The sequence below is a fragment of the Sprattus sprattus genome (genome assembly GCF_963457725.1).
Source record: "Sprattus sprattus genome assembly, chromosome: 8".
In the NCBI taxonomy this organism is placed as follows: Eukaryota; Metazoa; Chordata; class Actinopteri; order Clupeiformes; family Clupeidae; genus Sprattus; species Sprattus sprattus.
Genome location: NC_137927.1, coordinates 17126757 through 17143211, shown reverse-complemented (window position 1 = coordinate 17143211; position 16455 = coordinate 17126757). Strand labels below are relative to the sequence as shown.

Below are 16455 nucleotides of genomic sequence, written 5' to 3'. Positions count from 1 at the left end.
GTTCTGGCAGAGAGGGCTCCTCCTTCCCCTATTCCATCAATGTGAGTGGTTTAAGATGGCTTAGGTTAAGCAGTCACAGCTACACTGATTCAATTAAGATTAGAGAGAGCCTCGGCCTATTATCAATGCCATGCTTTTTTTTTTCAGATCAGAAATGAAATTGTGTACTCACCCTGATCCATTCACCAGAAAACGCTTGCGAGTCCGCTCATGACGTCTGCGTCCGCCCGTCCGACGTCGAGACTAGTTCATCAGCATGTCCTCTCGAAAACCCAACTCACTGTTGATATAAAGAAAGAGAGAGATGGAGTTCAGACCAGTGAATGATCACGATAAGCTCAGGGGAGTCCGGCGCTGAAAAGAGTCTATTGTCTGACAATGAATCATTGCTGTGGCTCTGTGTAGAAGAGAGTTCAGAGCTGGAAAACAGGATATGGTCATAAAAGCAGGTGAATGGGCTCGAGGAAGTGAGAGAATGGAAAAGGGAGGAGCGTCCGCAGGAGCGAGAAGGCTCCGGCCCAAATCCCTGATCTATGAGTGTGGGCAGGAACAGCTTTGGCCAGATCTGCAGAGGGCGTATCATCTTGAGGCTGACTTATCTTTGTCGGTCATCAACTAAATCCTCCTACTCAACAGAAAAGATGAGGAGAAAAAGAAATACAGACTGCACTATCAGAAGATTCCAACTAGGTTTTTCTTGGAGTGTGGGGCTCAGACCATACAGCTTATTCAGACACTTTAAAGAACTTGGAGAAGAAAGTAACTATGTTTTTCCCGACCCTTCAGCATCCACTTGAAGTGAAACACCCAGTGGAGTGGCACATTTATTGAGCCAGCGAAGTCATCCATTTCATTTTCCACACCACGATTGACATCGGTCACCACAGGTATGTTGCACTGCCTGGGCTTCACAACAGTTACCGATCTTCTCCTTGACCTAGGTGTGTGACTCCTTAGGGGATGCTAGCACTGTATGTTTTAACCTTGCCTACGGTGATTTTGTATAGCTGGACCACAGTGCATTCTTTTTATGCCTGGTTTTAAAGGTGCCACGCTAAACATGCCTGGATGTGTACTGACATTCAGTAAATCATAACTGATTACCCAGCCAGATGCTCACCCACGCACTCTTTTTTCACCGTCACAGAGTGGAGGCTGGCAACATTTTTGAAAACAAAAAGTAGCCCAAGTGATTGCCAAGACCCATTTTTGACAAGGACTGAGGCATTTTTAACATGAAAACCAATCGACTTACAGGCTTTAAATGGTCTGTAAGCGACGGCGGAAAAACAAATACATATTTGTAATTGCATGCATGACGAATTTACTGCGGCTCCAACCACTGGGTCATTAATGTACTGACAATCAATCACGAGAAATGTGTGTGGAGTGACTGGGTCCCATCACCCCGCCATCAATCTTCACCATATAACATTCGCCCGGCTCTCGAGCAGAGGGCTGTTAAATTAAAGGGGGTGTTAAATCAACGGGTAAAGAGAGTATCGATCTTCTAAAAATTGGCCTATTGACAAAGCACTTAAATCAGGTATTAGAAAGTTTATAACTTTCCGTCAAATGCTTTGAGCGATGTGTGATCACACAGATAGCTGAGCTAGCGCTGCTTCAGCCCTCCAAGGAGGTTAGGTGAGACTGACTGAAGCGCTGATCCCAGTTGCACTGATGGACTCGACAGTTGTGAAGCGATGCTGGTTTGACTGCTCGTTAAGTGAAAGAAAAAATAACAAGCATAACAAGGATTTACAGTTCATTACCACCTAGCGCTAATTACTATATTTTTATGAAAAGTTATTTTCAATACTATTAGATATCTCCATGGAACCATGTTTCCTTCACCTCCAGCAGAGTGAATATAACAGGAGCAGCAAGTCAGTTTCCGACTCCCTGACCCCAGCCTGACTGCTGGAAGCACTGTTGCTAAAAACAGCCTCCATTGACATGTCTGCTTTATCACCAAAATGTTCACAGCTGGGCAAAGAAACCCAGGCTATTTAGCAATTCCTTCAGGTTGCACTTAGCTAAGCCTTCTTACTTCCAGCAAGAGAGGGGGGGGGGGGGGGCGGGGGGCGCAACAAACCCAAGCAGCGTGACATTAAACAGGATTTTCAATCGCCCCAGCTGTCTCCAGCAGATCATGCAGGGCTTTGCTAAAGCTCATTCCTTCATTGCAGTGCGGGAAACTGAGGTGGTGTGTGAGGCCGTCCTGACCACCGAGTGTGGAGCACAATGTGGACATGGAGATGATCTGGAAGCTGCTTCCAAAAATACTGGATAGTCTGATCACATGAACACACACACACACACACACACACACACACACACACACACACACACACACACACACAAACACAGAGAGAGAAAGAAACACAGAGAGACACACTCACGAACTTGAAAAGTTTGTTCGAGATCACTTGACCAAAAATGGACAGTTCAACCCAAATCCCTTTTAAAATTAACCTACCTACCTACCTTGCCTCCTTGACAGGTACAATTATTTGTCCTACATTCCACAGTCTCCGACCTGTGGCAAACACAGCCAACTCCCAAGAGGCTACAGCAGTCTGCCAGCAGGGCGCCCAAAATGGAGTTTTCCATGGGAAGAAAAGAACATGCTGCATCCGCACCTGGACAAGTCGGAGCAGAGTCTGGAGTGCAGCAGCAGCAGCTCACACTCACCAGCGCTGTGCTAGCGTGTCCCTCCCTAAGGGCAGTACTCTCCCTGGAATGTGCATCTGCACTACAGCAAGACCTCAAGACCAGATGAGCCACGCACACACACAGAGACACACACACAGACACACACAGACACACAGACACACACACACAATAAGGACCAAGGAGAGAGGGAAAGGAAAGAGAGGGAAATAATGGAAGAAAGAGGGATAAAAAGCAAGGGGTGGACGAGTGAAAGAAAGCAGAGGTATATAATTAAAGCCAGAGCATGTTCCACTGGAGGAACACTGCAGTAATGATCCTTTCTTTCGCATCATCCAGCATCCAGCCCAGCCCAGAGGAGAAGGGAGAAGACGCTAAGGGCGTGTTCTGCAAACCTCAGGCTTGGGCCACGGAGAAAGAGTGCAGAAATGAGAGCCAAAAGCAAGGATATGTAGTCATGAAAAATGTTGAAAAGGAGAGGCAATTTACCAAGACCAACCCAAGCCTTCAGGCTCTCTCTCTGTGTCTTTCATGCAGTACATTATCTTCAGTCTAAAATAGCAGCAGGTCATCTGCTCACGGTTTGGAACAAATGTTTTATTCATGTTGGAAGATTATATTACCACGGCTTTGAATATGGCGCTGGAAATAATCATTACTGGCGTAATTTCAAGATATACGTCCTTGAAATATGAATCCAAAAAGCAAACTCTACACTGAAGAGTACAGGAAGAGACGGTCATCACAAAGACCGCAAGTACACAGTGAGAGACAGAGCAAGTGAGGGACAGAGACACAGGCCTAGAAAGGACAGAGACTTAGTGCTCATATTAGTAGACTCATTTTCCATGAGGACACTCAATAGGGCATGTTTTTGCGTTCTGGGTTTAGAAAGGGTTTCCAGGCCAAAAAAGGGCTTCCGATCGCTCAACCATAAAAGAGGCCAGAAAGGTTGGATGACGATGTAGAGTGGACAGTGGATTCTGATCCTATAATCCTTTTAAATGTTGTTTACAAGTGCAAATGCATAGGATGCAACAAGCAAAGACAGCCGCATCAGGGCAACAAGGTGATACAAAAATGAAAAACAACAAAGGCAGACCCCCACCATGCCGGGGGATTGTGGGAAACTTGCTGACCAGGAGGAGCTGGAGGCCGGGTCTGCAGAGAACACTGTCTGGCATCCAAATAAAGACAGCAAAGAAAAGAGTCTTCTCAGTTAATTTCCATTCTGCACAGGATAAATAATACATGCACGCTTGAAAGGGGGGAAATGCTAGTCCTCTCATTCCTGATTCATGGCAGACTGTCAGAAATACAGGCGGGTGAGAGGGGACCTGAGAACATCTTCAGCACAGGCAAGAGCTTGGAGGCCATTTTTTGTCAAAGAGGGGGGTGCTGATGACATTCTTCTGTTACGGTCCAGCAGCGTGACTTCATATCTCTGATTCTTTCTCTCCGCACAGTCACAGAGGCGAGGTTGGACAACGGGGGGAATTCTGTAGGAACTTGGGCTCGGGTTGCTTTAGTTCCGGCAGAGCGGTGTCGCCAGAGCCGATCCTCGGTGTTCCCACAGCGAACCCGGTACTCGCCGCGGCCACAGTGGATTTCACAGACAAAGGCAGCGCCACACTGGCACCATGTGAACTCTGAGATGAGTCACGGCTGTCACAACCTCTCAGCGATATAGGTCGCAGGCTAAATACCCATGCACTTCTCCTTTTTTCTTCCTCTCCTTCTTTTTTTTCCCCCCACATCTTCTCTCTGGGAGGCTTTGCATACATTCGGGTTGCCTCCTCCTTCATGAGAGCAGATAGGAGAGATGTCGACGCCTCAGAGGATTACACCAAGGCTGTAGCAGCTGTAGTCATCGTCATTCGCTCTTTTCTCTCCATTTCTTTCTTTCTTTCACTAGTCACTCCCTGTCTTCCTTTCGATTCCGGGCTTGATGACTCACAAAGCCTTCTAGTGGCTCCAAATGTTTAGAGCTATAGAGTTAAACTGGTTTATCTACACATGAACAAATGTTTAATATATATTCTTTTTCTAAAAAGGTCATTCATACATTTTTTACAAATTCAAGAAACGCCAATTCAATAACAGATGGGGCAAGCTAAAAAAACAGGAGGACAAAGGAGACAAAAATATTCCCGCTTCAAAAGCCAGAAAAGAGAGAGAAAGAAAAAAAAAATGAACAATGTCAACAGCTGTGAAAGACTGGCTGAGATGGAGCACGGGTAGGCAGAACAGTCCAGTCATGCTCAGCCGGCATCCTGGCCGGCCTGAAGCTAGGCTACTTTAAAGAGAAACTTTCTCCTTTCTGATGTTGAAAGCTGAACTAGCCTACATTCACCCTGCTTGCATACAACCACCCTGATGTGGGGAGAAGGGAGAAAGCTTCAAGCCCTTCAAAGCTATGCAAAGGAAGGGGGCTGGGACAGATGTAAATTAGACTCTAATAATTATGATCCGAGCTGGGGCACGGAGCCCAGGTGATGAGCGGACGAACGTCAGACGACCGTCGCATTTCCCTGCTCGTGAGGAGGGTTAATTCGCACGGACGGAGACTGCTGTGTGCATCCTTTCCATGTTGTTGGGCCAGGGATTGGGAGTTAGCTGTTTGCAGTGGAGTTGCTCCTGTTGTGTTGCCAACAAACACTGCATGATGAAAGGCAAACATGAAGAGCACAGATAGTGGACAGAGACAGACAGACCGACAAGGAAGAAAGAGAAGAAAAAACTGAAACAGAGAGAGTAAGGGGGAGAGTGAGGGGTGAGGGAGAGAGAGAGAGAGAGAGAGAGAGAGAGAAACAGACAAACACAGTCCTCTAAGAGAGAAAAGGCTTTTCAAGTGTTCGACCCTTGTACTGGGCCCGAGAGGCAGCGGGTCTAACTCAGCTGTCTGGAGATAAAGACAAGCTCCACATCTCTGGCACCTTGTTGGTTTTTGAAAAGATGCTAAGGAGTTTGGAATATTAAACAGCTACCCGTGAAATCAAAAGGATTTGAAAGAGAAGTGCTTCAAAAAAAAAAAAGGCGGGTGATATCACACTATCTCTGTGAGAAGGCTGACGTGACAGCGATAGCGTATAAAGGCGGGAGAGAAAAGAAGGCTTTGAGGAGGGGGGGATTTTTCCCCCCTAACTCATATCTGAGCTGTGCATATGCAGAAGATATTATTCACTAATCAAAGTCTTCCCTTTCATATCAGGATTTATGATTCAAACTTGGAGAAAAGAGAGAGGAGAGCGAGAAAAGCAAAAAGCAGGCAGAGAGAGGACAGAAAGACGGAGAGAGGGACCCAGAGACAAACAGAGAGAAAGCGAGAGAGAGAGAGAAAGAGAGGAGGAGGAGGGAAAGTAGAACATGAGGAGGCTTTTCAGGACATCCATCACTTCACACGGGTTGAATCCACTGCCTGACAACGATGATCTGTGTCTCAACGTGTGCCTGGAATGAAAAATTCACACCGGCTTCTGCGACTGGGGTCTTTTTCATCTGTTGAACAGAGAAAACACCCTGCAAGCTTCCGACAATCAACCCATCAGCGATCACCCCGGGGGAAGAAGACGTGAAAACAATGCAGCACATTCAAACACTGTAATCCAAATACCTGAATAAGAATTCTTTGTTTTTGCTCTGAACACAATCTGCTTGGTTTTTATAAATTATGGCTTATGAAACGCATGCAAAAATGTACCCTATCTGCAACTGTACTTTAGGGTAGCAGGTAAGTAATCAAAAACAATGGTAGGTTGAAAGAAGAGTCTTGAGATTTGTGTGCCCTTTAAAGTTCTCACAGGGGACAAAGCCCTCTACCCGTCAACTGAAGGCCCGGCATCCCTTAACACATCTCAACAACCTGATTTATGTTGAACTCTTTCAATAACAGCCAGAGAGGTGGGAATATTTCTCTTCCTCAAGGCTTTTATTGCTCAAAAACAAGTGTATGGTGACAGGTAATAATGTGTATCGAACGAACAATCCCAGCAGTCCTAGGTAATGTAAACCCTATTGTTTGAAAAATTGATGCTGTTAAGATTTCAGCTTCAAGAAAAACTGTTTTTAACAAGCACGCACACACGCACGCACGCACGCACACAGCTAAGCCAGTCTCTTTCCATCCCTTTAGAAAAGGATGGCATTTATTTAACAAAAACTCCTCAAAAAGAAACTGCTTATATGGCCAATTGTGGATCGCTTTCATAGGAAATGCTAATCAAAGAGGCGCTTCTCAAAACAGACTCCATGGAGAGGCGGCCTGGTGGGGCCATTCCATTCAACTCAATGAGTGAGGCTGGGCGTTTGAAGGCTGGACAAGGACAAGTGGGAAGGCCAGAAGAGTGACCTTGCTGGTGAGGAGGAGTCTATTTGCACAGCAGCCCATGCTAAAGGGATAGGGTCACTCACACCAAGAGAGGGGGGAAAAAAAGACACTCATTTTATAACAGTCTGACTCACTCTACACCTGATTTCACAGTCTAGGTGCTCATTAAAAGACAAGACAGCACGCAACACACGAAAGACCGGTAATATTTCAAGTCAGTCAGGGAGTCTGTTTATAGCATATGGCAGGTCTTCACAAGCCACACTTGACTGGCAGCAAACGCAGAGATGCACACACTAATGGAAAAACAGTGGCCAAAACACTGCAACACATCCTGACTCTGCGGAGCATCTAATCAAAATCCCAGTCAACTCGAGCAGTATGTTTTTTTTCCTCTCTCTCTCCAGCTAGCAAAGAAGGTTTACAGATCATTAATAATCATGTCTTTACATCCATGAATATTCAGAATCTAGATCAAAAAGGAGGTGAAGTGAGTACACATATGAATATATAATTATTTCTGAGCGCCTTGAGTCATTTGGGTGATCCATATAACTGGCTTGGGCGATTAGTGGAAGAAAAAAAAAAACGTCCACATGCTGACCCCTCAAAAACCTCTCTCATGACCTGCCACACCTGGCACCGCCATCACTACAAATCCTCTTAGGAGGCTTCAGCGTGCTTCCGAGGGCCTGGGAGACTGGAGGGAACACAGCACAGCCCACCACAGCCATAGCCAACGCTCCAGAATGTTCCAGGGAGAAGGGGCCTGTGGCTACTAGAGTGAGGCAGCACATCGTGTGTGTGTGTGTGTGTGTGTGTGTGTATGTGTGTGTGTGTGTGTGTCTGTGTGTGTGTGTCTAGTTTCTGCGTAAACACCAGTTTGGCTCTCACAAAGTGCCTGGGTGTAGTGGCCTTAGTATAATAAGGGTGGTTGTAAGGAAGCATAATTAGGGTGCTCTGAAGCAAAAATGATATAGAGGAGCACTTCAATCTAGCTAGAAAAAAGTGTGTCGGTCTCTTTAAACTCAGCAGGCAAAACAGCCATCAGCACCTCCCTGCAATCGGAGAGATAAACAAACACGATATTAACATCGCTATTCCAGGGAGACCTTTGTTCAAAGACCTCTTCCAGCATCCTTTGATGTTCACCCTTATAACTGAAAGCATATCAAACCTGTTTCTCATGAAAACTTCACCCAGCAATCCAAAGGGACTGTAATTTGCTTCTGTACAATTAGCAGATGGCCGAGGGCTTTGTCATCGTCTTGGTGGGCTAGAGAGGTGGGTGGTTTGGGGTGGTGAGGGGATGTGAGCTGCTTGCGTAGTTGGCTGTTGCTGTGAAGACCCTAACTGGAAGTTGTCAGAGTGGGCAGTAAACAGAAGCAATGACACACTCACTCTCTCTCTCTCTCTCTCTCTCTCTCTCTCTCTTTCTCTCTCGATCCATCCATCTTTCTGTACCAATGAGCCGGAGCAGCTGCAGGAGAAACAACCAGAGACGAGCAGGTGAGTTGCATCACTCTCCCATCATGGTTTTTCTTCCGCCTGTCAAACTTTCAACCATCCCACCCCCAGACTACAGCTCATAAGTATAGCTGAAGAACACAAGCATGACCGAACGCCCTTGAAACTTTAAAGGAGAATCCACTTCCATTGTTCAGTTGTGACGTCACAGTACCTTCCTTGTTACCTTCCTGGATGGAAATGGACTGGGTAGAGTGGCGCAATCCAAAGGCAACAAATAAGAGAAGTCCCTTTAGCCTAGCTGTGGCTAACTCACTAAAGCTCTGCACATTCTACTGTGGTGACAGGGTTAATGCAGTGCAAAGCTGTTGAGCCGTGAAAAGAAGGAGACATCACTGACTTCACACCCTGGCAAGGGGTGTGCAAGTGTTTGTTTCCTTGGGTGGGTGGTGTGTGTGTGTGTGTGTGTGTGTGTGTGTGTGTGTGTGTGTGTGTGTGTGTGTGTGTGAGAATGTGTTTGACAGTGACTGTGTGTGTCAAGGAATTAAAAGGATAATGTACCTACCCAGTATAAGAGCAGAATGTTTTGATGAAAGGTCTCACATTTTGAGGAAGGACGAAAAAGAAGAAAAAGACGAGAAGGTAAGCACAGAGCAGCCAGAGATCCCATTCTTGCCCTTTGTGCGATGCAAAGTGACAAACGAAGGCTCTCTTGACCCCTGAGTACTTCATCAGTCTGTGGAGCCTGAGAGGCACAAAGGCAGGAGACGAGAGGGCCATTGTGAAGGCAGAACGGGGGGAGTGTGATGATGAAGGAGCTGCCTGTTGGAAGCTTCTACAGCCTCATCTCAAATAGCCCCCATAAAATCTGACTACCTACCCTCACACTGACAGCAAAAAGACAAAAAGGGCCTTTGTGCCAGATTTTACACCTCCTTTAGGGAAAAGAGTGGATTTACAATCCTAATAGTGCATGTTTTGTGTGTGTGTGTGTGTGTCACTCGAGGCATCCTCGTAGGAGGAGAAACCTCCGGTTTGTTACACTGGAGAACTCCAGGCACGTACTTGTAAGGGGGCTATTAAAATGATTAACCAAGACATCATTCCAGAGAAAATGGAGGATATTTTAAGCTCCCTAAGAGAGGAAAAATGGCTGCCTCAGGACAATTCACTACACCATTGCCAGACTAAACCTTGCTGTCTGAAAGACGAACCTTCTTCAGAATTATTCCACCCAGCCCTAAGCCTTGATCAATTCCTCACACCGACTTAGAAACACTGCAGTAAATACATTGCCATTACAAACACTAAGGCTAAACTGATATGCCGTTCTCATCCCTGCGCAAGGTGGCGCATGCTGAAAATTTCACCATTTCTGCTGGTGCATGGTGTGCTTTGGTGTCCTTTTGGCTGGTCGCACACATTCCGATTTTTGTAACCTGTTGCCCAGAGCTGGCGTGTATGCAGAATGTAGGAGATGGATTCGTATCTGTGCATCTCAATGACCCTTCAATGCAGGATTATAGGTACCCAAAAGGCACAGAGGGAGATTACTGCAACAACTGTACAAACGTTTGTGTGGTTTACTAACATTACAGTCTTGCCAGATAAGGACCGGAGGGTGAAAACTTTGCATGTAGGCTGTGCCAAAACATTAAAAAAACACTGTTCCAATGCATTTAGGAGAAGACTGCAGCAACTCACATGTCGACCAAACACGGGGATAAAATGTTTTGGCGCTGAGTTGACGTCACTGTTGGCGTGCGCAATGACCTATGCGTCAACCATACCGGCTGCTTGACACCTTTGTGCAGTCAGTAGTGGCAATGACACATAAAGTAGAAATGTTTAGTCAGAAAAAGCATTAGACCATCTTAAAATGTCCCAATACAATGGGCCCTCATTCAATTGACGGGCAATGGGCAGAGCAACGAGCGATGTCTGTCATGCATCAACTAAAGCCATCATGTGGCGTGTGGGAGCACAGCGCTGCCTCATCCATGTCTGTGCTTAGACCCTTGCTCATGGAAAAAATAATTAGCGAAATTATTTTGCCAAGTTATTAAATAAGCTTTAGTTCATGTGCGGCAAGCTTTGCTTGTTGCTTTGTTCACTGTCCATCAATGAAATTAGAGCCTCAATGTTCATGACTGAAAGGGCATAAAACTCAAGACCCCTAATGAACCATTTTACAGCCTCAAACTCACGAGGCTTGATTATGCGGGCAAAGTCAGTTCATGGGACACATGAGCAGGCAAAAGGGCAAACATGTGATTTAAAGCCATTATTCCCAACTGCTATGAAACGACAACTGGCTAGGAAAAAAATCCATCCCAGATAATCAGCCCCGACAGCCCTTACAGCCCAGAGCAGTGACTGTGTGCTGGGGCTTAGGGCAGCAGTGCCCAGTGGCAAATGCGGAACCTACCACACCTGCCCTGGTCCCCTGACCAAACACTGGCATTCTACCACGCTTGGGGCACCAGCCAGAAGGGGGAGGGGCCCACTCTGAGAGCAAGACAGCCAGACCAGACAAGTCACACCAAAGACTGGGACATTAAAGGGCGAGACGGAGGGGCGGAGGTTTTGGAAGGGGTGTGGTGGGGGCGGAAGAAGGATGACCCAAGTGGCTCATGAAAGCCAAAGGAAAGAATGGCCCACTTTAATAGCTGCTCCTCTGCCTAGACAGCAAATGGACTTCAATGCTGCCAAAATCCCTATAGTCTCAGTCCTGGATTCTAATTTCCAAGTCAACACTACTTTTATAGCCTAATTAGTACTGTACTTTTCTTTTTTCGATGTAACAGATCAAGCCGATCTGGTGGATTTATCTGTAAATTGGAAATTAAATACGTGTGTAGAAATAGCATCTTAAAACTACAATGCATTTCCATTTCGTTTTTTTTATTGTACACAGAAAAAGATTTATTCCGCAAGCTATTGACTCCACAGCCTCAATTGTCAACCTCTGATTGTCATATGTAAGTATTCATACCCAACAACCTAGCTTAAGTATTATAACAACAGGGTGCACTACAACCATCAAACAGATACTTAACAACAACATTAGGAGTTGTCAAGAGGGTATTTTCCTTTATCAGCGTCTCGCTGAATTTGGTCCACAGCACCTCTAGAGGGCTCAACAGTGGTGGCTGGTGTTTAAGCGCTTTTAAAATGTCCTAACAGATTTTCTATGTGTTGCTATTACCGTGAGTTTTGTTTGGTTTGAATGGGAATGACAATGTGTGCATAGCAAGCTAGTTACAGCCACGTTTGTGACCACATGCAGTAGGGTTATTTCACTGCCAGGCTCAACTGTTTGCTATAGTTCCCCTCAGCACATACGATCACACTTCAGACCTAGTCTTCTTAGGCTTAAGAAGAGCTGTCACTGCCTCCATGTTTTCACTGACTAAACAAACCCACATTCGTTGCAGGCCGCACCTGCGCACTAGCGCCTGAGAGACTGTTGCTAACTTGGGTTGATGCTGTACACTATTAAACAAGGGTTTCTTAATGCATGCTACTCATCCATGGTTTTAATGATGATTCAAATTTTAAATATTATTAACGTATTAAATTAGCCTGACGATGTCATACTCATAATTCTAGTCAGAATATGAGTCTGAGACCGAACCATTGGGCTGTGATTATGGGGCGTGTTTCAACGAACCAGGAAAGAAAATTCCTCTTTGCTGAATTGGATACCTAGAACCAATCAGAGCAACGTAGTATTATTACCATCTGATAGAATAAACTTTTACCTGATCCCGTAGGAAGGACGGCAAAAACATCTTTTCAATCGACAAATGCCTTGATCGCGTTTCTCTGTTCCTCTTTCAAAATGAATGCGCTGTCAATATCTGTTGAGATATGCCTGCTCACGTTACTTAATTAGCACTCAAGGCTAGAAGCTACCATTTGTTTCAATGTTTTTTTTTGTCTACGCATTAGCATAACCGATCAATAATGGTCTAGAGTGCTTCAGTTAAGACCTACAATCTTTGGCAACACTCGTTTTGCATACACAACTAACCGAGTCAATGTAGACATAAAAAAAGTCGTGTAGATAGCTTAAATCATATAAAATATGTCCCACTATCCCGAGACGGCGCCATCTTTGTCCGATGTATAGGCTATTCTATCTATATCTGTCCATCAACGTATAAAGCCCGCCCTTACAATTTTATTGGTCAGATCACTTTTCGGTGGGCTTGAATCCCTCCCAACTAGCTCGACTCCAGACTGAATCTCCCAGACCAAAAATTTTGTGGGCGGAGTTCAGGCTGGTATCCAGGCTAGTATTAAATAATATTATTGTCGAAAATCTTACAGTGAAACCGGTAATTATTTCGTCCCCATTCTCTACATTATGCCAGTATCATCCATTGCCTTTGAACCGGATGACCATGCCTTTTATAATGCTAACAGAAGAACAACAGTGTTCAATGCTGCCAATGGCCCTTCACCCTCAGTCCTGGATTGGAACGGGTGGGTGAGGGGCCAGGTCTGGCAGACCACGAGACAGCAGGGATGACAGCAAGCTTGCAAAGGATGCCCATTCATTTCAGAAGTCCCTGTACCTCCACCAAGTATGGTCACCACCAGCTGGGCTACAGCACAGTGCTGGCAAGTCTGGCCAGCAGTTGGTTTCCAAGAATGCTTGAAAAAATTACATATTTGTCCTTTTGCTATTCACAACCAAAGATAATGAACAGTGAAGAGTAAAGGACAACAGCAGAATTGTCTAGTGTGTTTGTGCTTTGACATGGGTGTCAGTGAAAAGATCGTCTTTCTGGCAGGCTGGTGAAACTCTGCATTCTGGGATTGAAATAAGGGCATAGAGCACAGTATACCAGCCTATTATTGGTGTCCATGATGGGCGTGTGAACTGGGCCGTGGAGACAGGTGCCCCGAGGAGGACACAGTGAGGGGCTCAGCAGCCAGGACAAACAATCCCTCAGGGATTCGGGGGCCAAAAGACCCCCACCGGCTTTACAGCATTGATAGGGCATCACAACAGCCTACATATTTAGGCAGGGAATGGCCATGCCATTTATTTTTTTAAATCGTATTGGTTATTGAAAACACAAACTAACCCATGTGATATCTGCGCCACTGCACTCTCCCGAACAGTTCATTTCCAGCCGAATGCTTGCTGGTGGGCTGGTGAGTTATTTCACAGTCCTATGATCAAGAACACAGGGCAACCCAGTCCACAATATCCTTTTGTCATTTGGTCATTTGGATGTGATAGCAATGCCTTGAGCCAACAAACTGCCATCTCTTAGAAAAACAATTTCTCTTTGACCATGAGGAAAACAAACCCGTTCCTGAGAGGGACTCCAGTACCGGCAGTACCAGCACGCCCAACGCCATTCCACTCTGGAGGATGGCAGCATGCCCCTGCAGCCAGCAGAACCTACAGAACGGCCATTGTGCAATGGCGTGCTGAGATCAACCAGGGCATTCAAACCACAATAAATCCAACACTGCTCTGAAAAAATGTTGGGCATGAAAAATAAAAATCCATAGCAACAGTGTTAACTCGCAAACAATGATGAGATATCTCCCATGACAAAAACTCCAAGAATACAAGCACTTATCCCACCACCAATCGTCAACTTCACTCAACCCCCGAAGCTCATTGTCCTGCAACATGGTCAGCATATTGATTACAAGGGCACCATAAAACTTCAGCTGTCCACAAGTTTTATTGATCCTAAAGGCCCCAGATCCATTAGACGGCTTTATATTCACAGCACTTGTGTGTTCTTAACAGAGAAAAAAAATATTACAACAACCAAACGCTTATGTTGGCCTTCAAAGCTCCACAGAGCCCTGTTGCCAGGAACGTGACTGAGCAAGATTATCAGAGCTGTCCAGAGCCCTGGCGACGTTGTTACTTAGCCAGTGATCCTAGTGTCCGGGCCATCACAGCAATCCAAATTGCCATAGTGACTTTTGCGCTGGAGGGCTCCAGGAAGTGTCCAGCTATGAGCCAAAAGGGGCTGACTTTCTACATTAAGCTATTATAAGTCTCCGCAGGGAGGCTTGGCTTTACACTCCACTCACAGCGGCAAAGACAAAACCGCTGTATGAGGCAAGTCAATCAGCAGGAACAAGCGGGGCTGACAAACCACAACTCTGCCAGTCACTAATGCAATGTCCAGCCACGTTTAAAATGGCTGCAGTGATCGGCTGTTGAGTAAACACATCAGGGTGCAGATGGCAAACCCTGAGCACTGTGGACAACAACAATCTGTTTGGGGTGCTGAAACACAAAAGTTGCAACCTGTACAAATGAAGACCAGGGTGCTGAAGCCCGAAAGTTTCAACGTGTACAAATGAACACTGCAGGCACTACATTTCTCCTTTTCAACAAGCACTGCAAAACCTCATTACCAGTACGTTGGGTGCTGTATTAAAAATAGGCCTCATTATCAGGTAGAGTGAGGGCTAATTTGCTCTCTCCCTGCTTTTCCTCAGCTTTCTTTGTGCTCCAAACCTCTCTGATGCCAAATTCACCATCGAAACTCCCTAAGTCCCTTCCATTGTAATTAGTCCATAGCAATATCATATGCCTCTTAATCAAAGCACACTGTGCGCCCCAGCTGTCTCAAATGGTTATACAAAAAAACGTACAAAAGGAGAGGAAAAGGAACAGATTCAGTATCTACATTAATGCTACAGTTCGAAATACTGTCAATTGCTAAGAGAGCACTACTTTTGTAAAAAATATACATATATATAACGCAACACAGATCAAGGTTATTTGGTGGATTTCTGTGTAGACTGGAAATTAAATAAATGTGCTGAATTAGCAATGAACATTAATAGCCCACCAACACCATGTTTCTGAATTCCTGAAACATTGTTGGGGACAATCTTCAAGCTAAAATGTGTTTCCAGTTTTTTAAATAACCCATCAGTTGCACAATAATGTCAAAAGTTATGACATTCATCTGAAATGTTAACCATGAACCTGATGACCATGCCTTTGAGAGAGCTTACAGAAGAACAAAAGTGTAAGGGTTAAGCCAGCAAGGGCAACAAGTACTCCTAGTGCCTCAAATCCAAGTGGAATGAGCGTTTTGGCCATTCACTGTGGCAGTCATGAGGTTAGCTCTTCCGATAAGAGGTCAGTGTGAAATGTACACAGACGTAAATACACAGTCAATCCATGGGAGGATAGTCTTGTTTGCTAAGTCAGATGAAAATTAGCCCCTAAAGAATTTCCTGGTTGACTTCAGTTGGAAAGGAACCCATCGGCCTACCTAATCTGAGCAAGATCTTTTAAGGAGCAGTTTGGAAATACCAGACCTCTTTTGAGTTCATGCTTACTTGATAATTCAGCAGTGCTGCATAACTCCATCAAGATGGACTGTTCAAATCTTTGGCAAGTGTACTGCAACTAAACACTAGCTGTTTTCTGTTATAATTAGCCTAATACAACAAAATAGTTTGATTTTAGCATAATTCACAAGTTAACACATGTCATAAATCAGAATAGTTTATTCTGCAGCATTTTCAGAGGCAGATCACTGGTCTTTTTCACGGGTCTTCTTTTGTAATGGACCCTACAGGAGTGACACTGGGCAACTATGCATCACAGTGAAAATAGAATAAAGGAGTCACTTTACAAAACCTTTATTGACTTCAATACTTAAGTACTGAACAATTAGGTTAAGTGTCAAATCACCATCAATGAGCTGTTTAATTTCCATTTTGGCTAAAACTGCAATGTATATTTATGTCTAACTTCTGTCTATGGAACATTAACATCTGAATGCTGACATTATTCAGAGTGCCTTATCCAGGTTCATCATACAGTGTACCGTCACAGTTCTCTCATTCACAAACTATCTGCCTCACCTAAATGCGATTTTTAGAACGTTTAATGCATGACCAAAGCGCAAATACTTCTAGGCCCTCGACGTTCTTTAGACATAGTCTTAGCTTTGGAACATTATATGTGAAGGGCATAT

At 45.0% G+C, this 16455-nt stretch overlaps 1 protein-coding gene across 1 annotated transcript in view; it reads right to left on the bottom strand.

Moving 5' to 3' along the window:
• glceb (glucuronic acid epimerase b) overlaps nt 1-16455 on the bottom strand; it is a 34378-nt gene that overhangs the window by 16697 nt on the left and 1226 nt on the right. The window contains exon 2 of the mRNA XM_080843248.1: nt 173-280. The gene's annotated coding sequence lies outside the window, so the exon portion shown is untranslated. The remainder of the gene's footprint in view (nt 1-172; nt 281-16455) is intronic.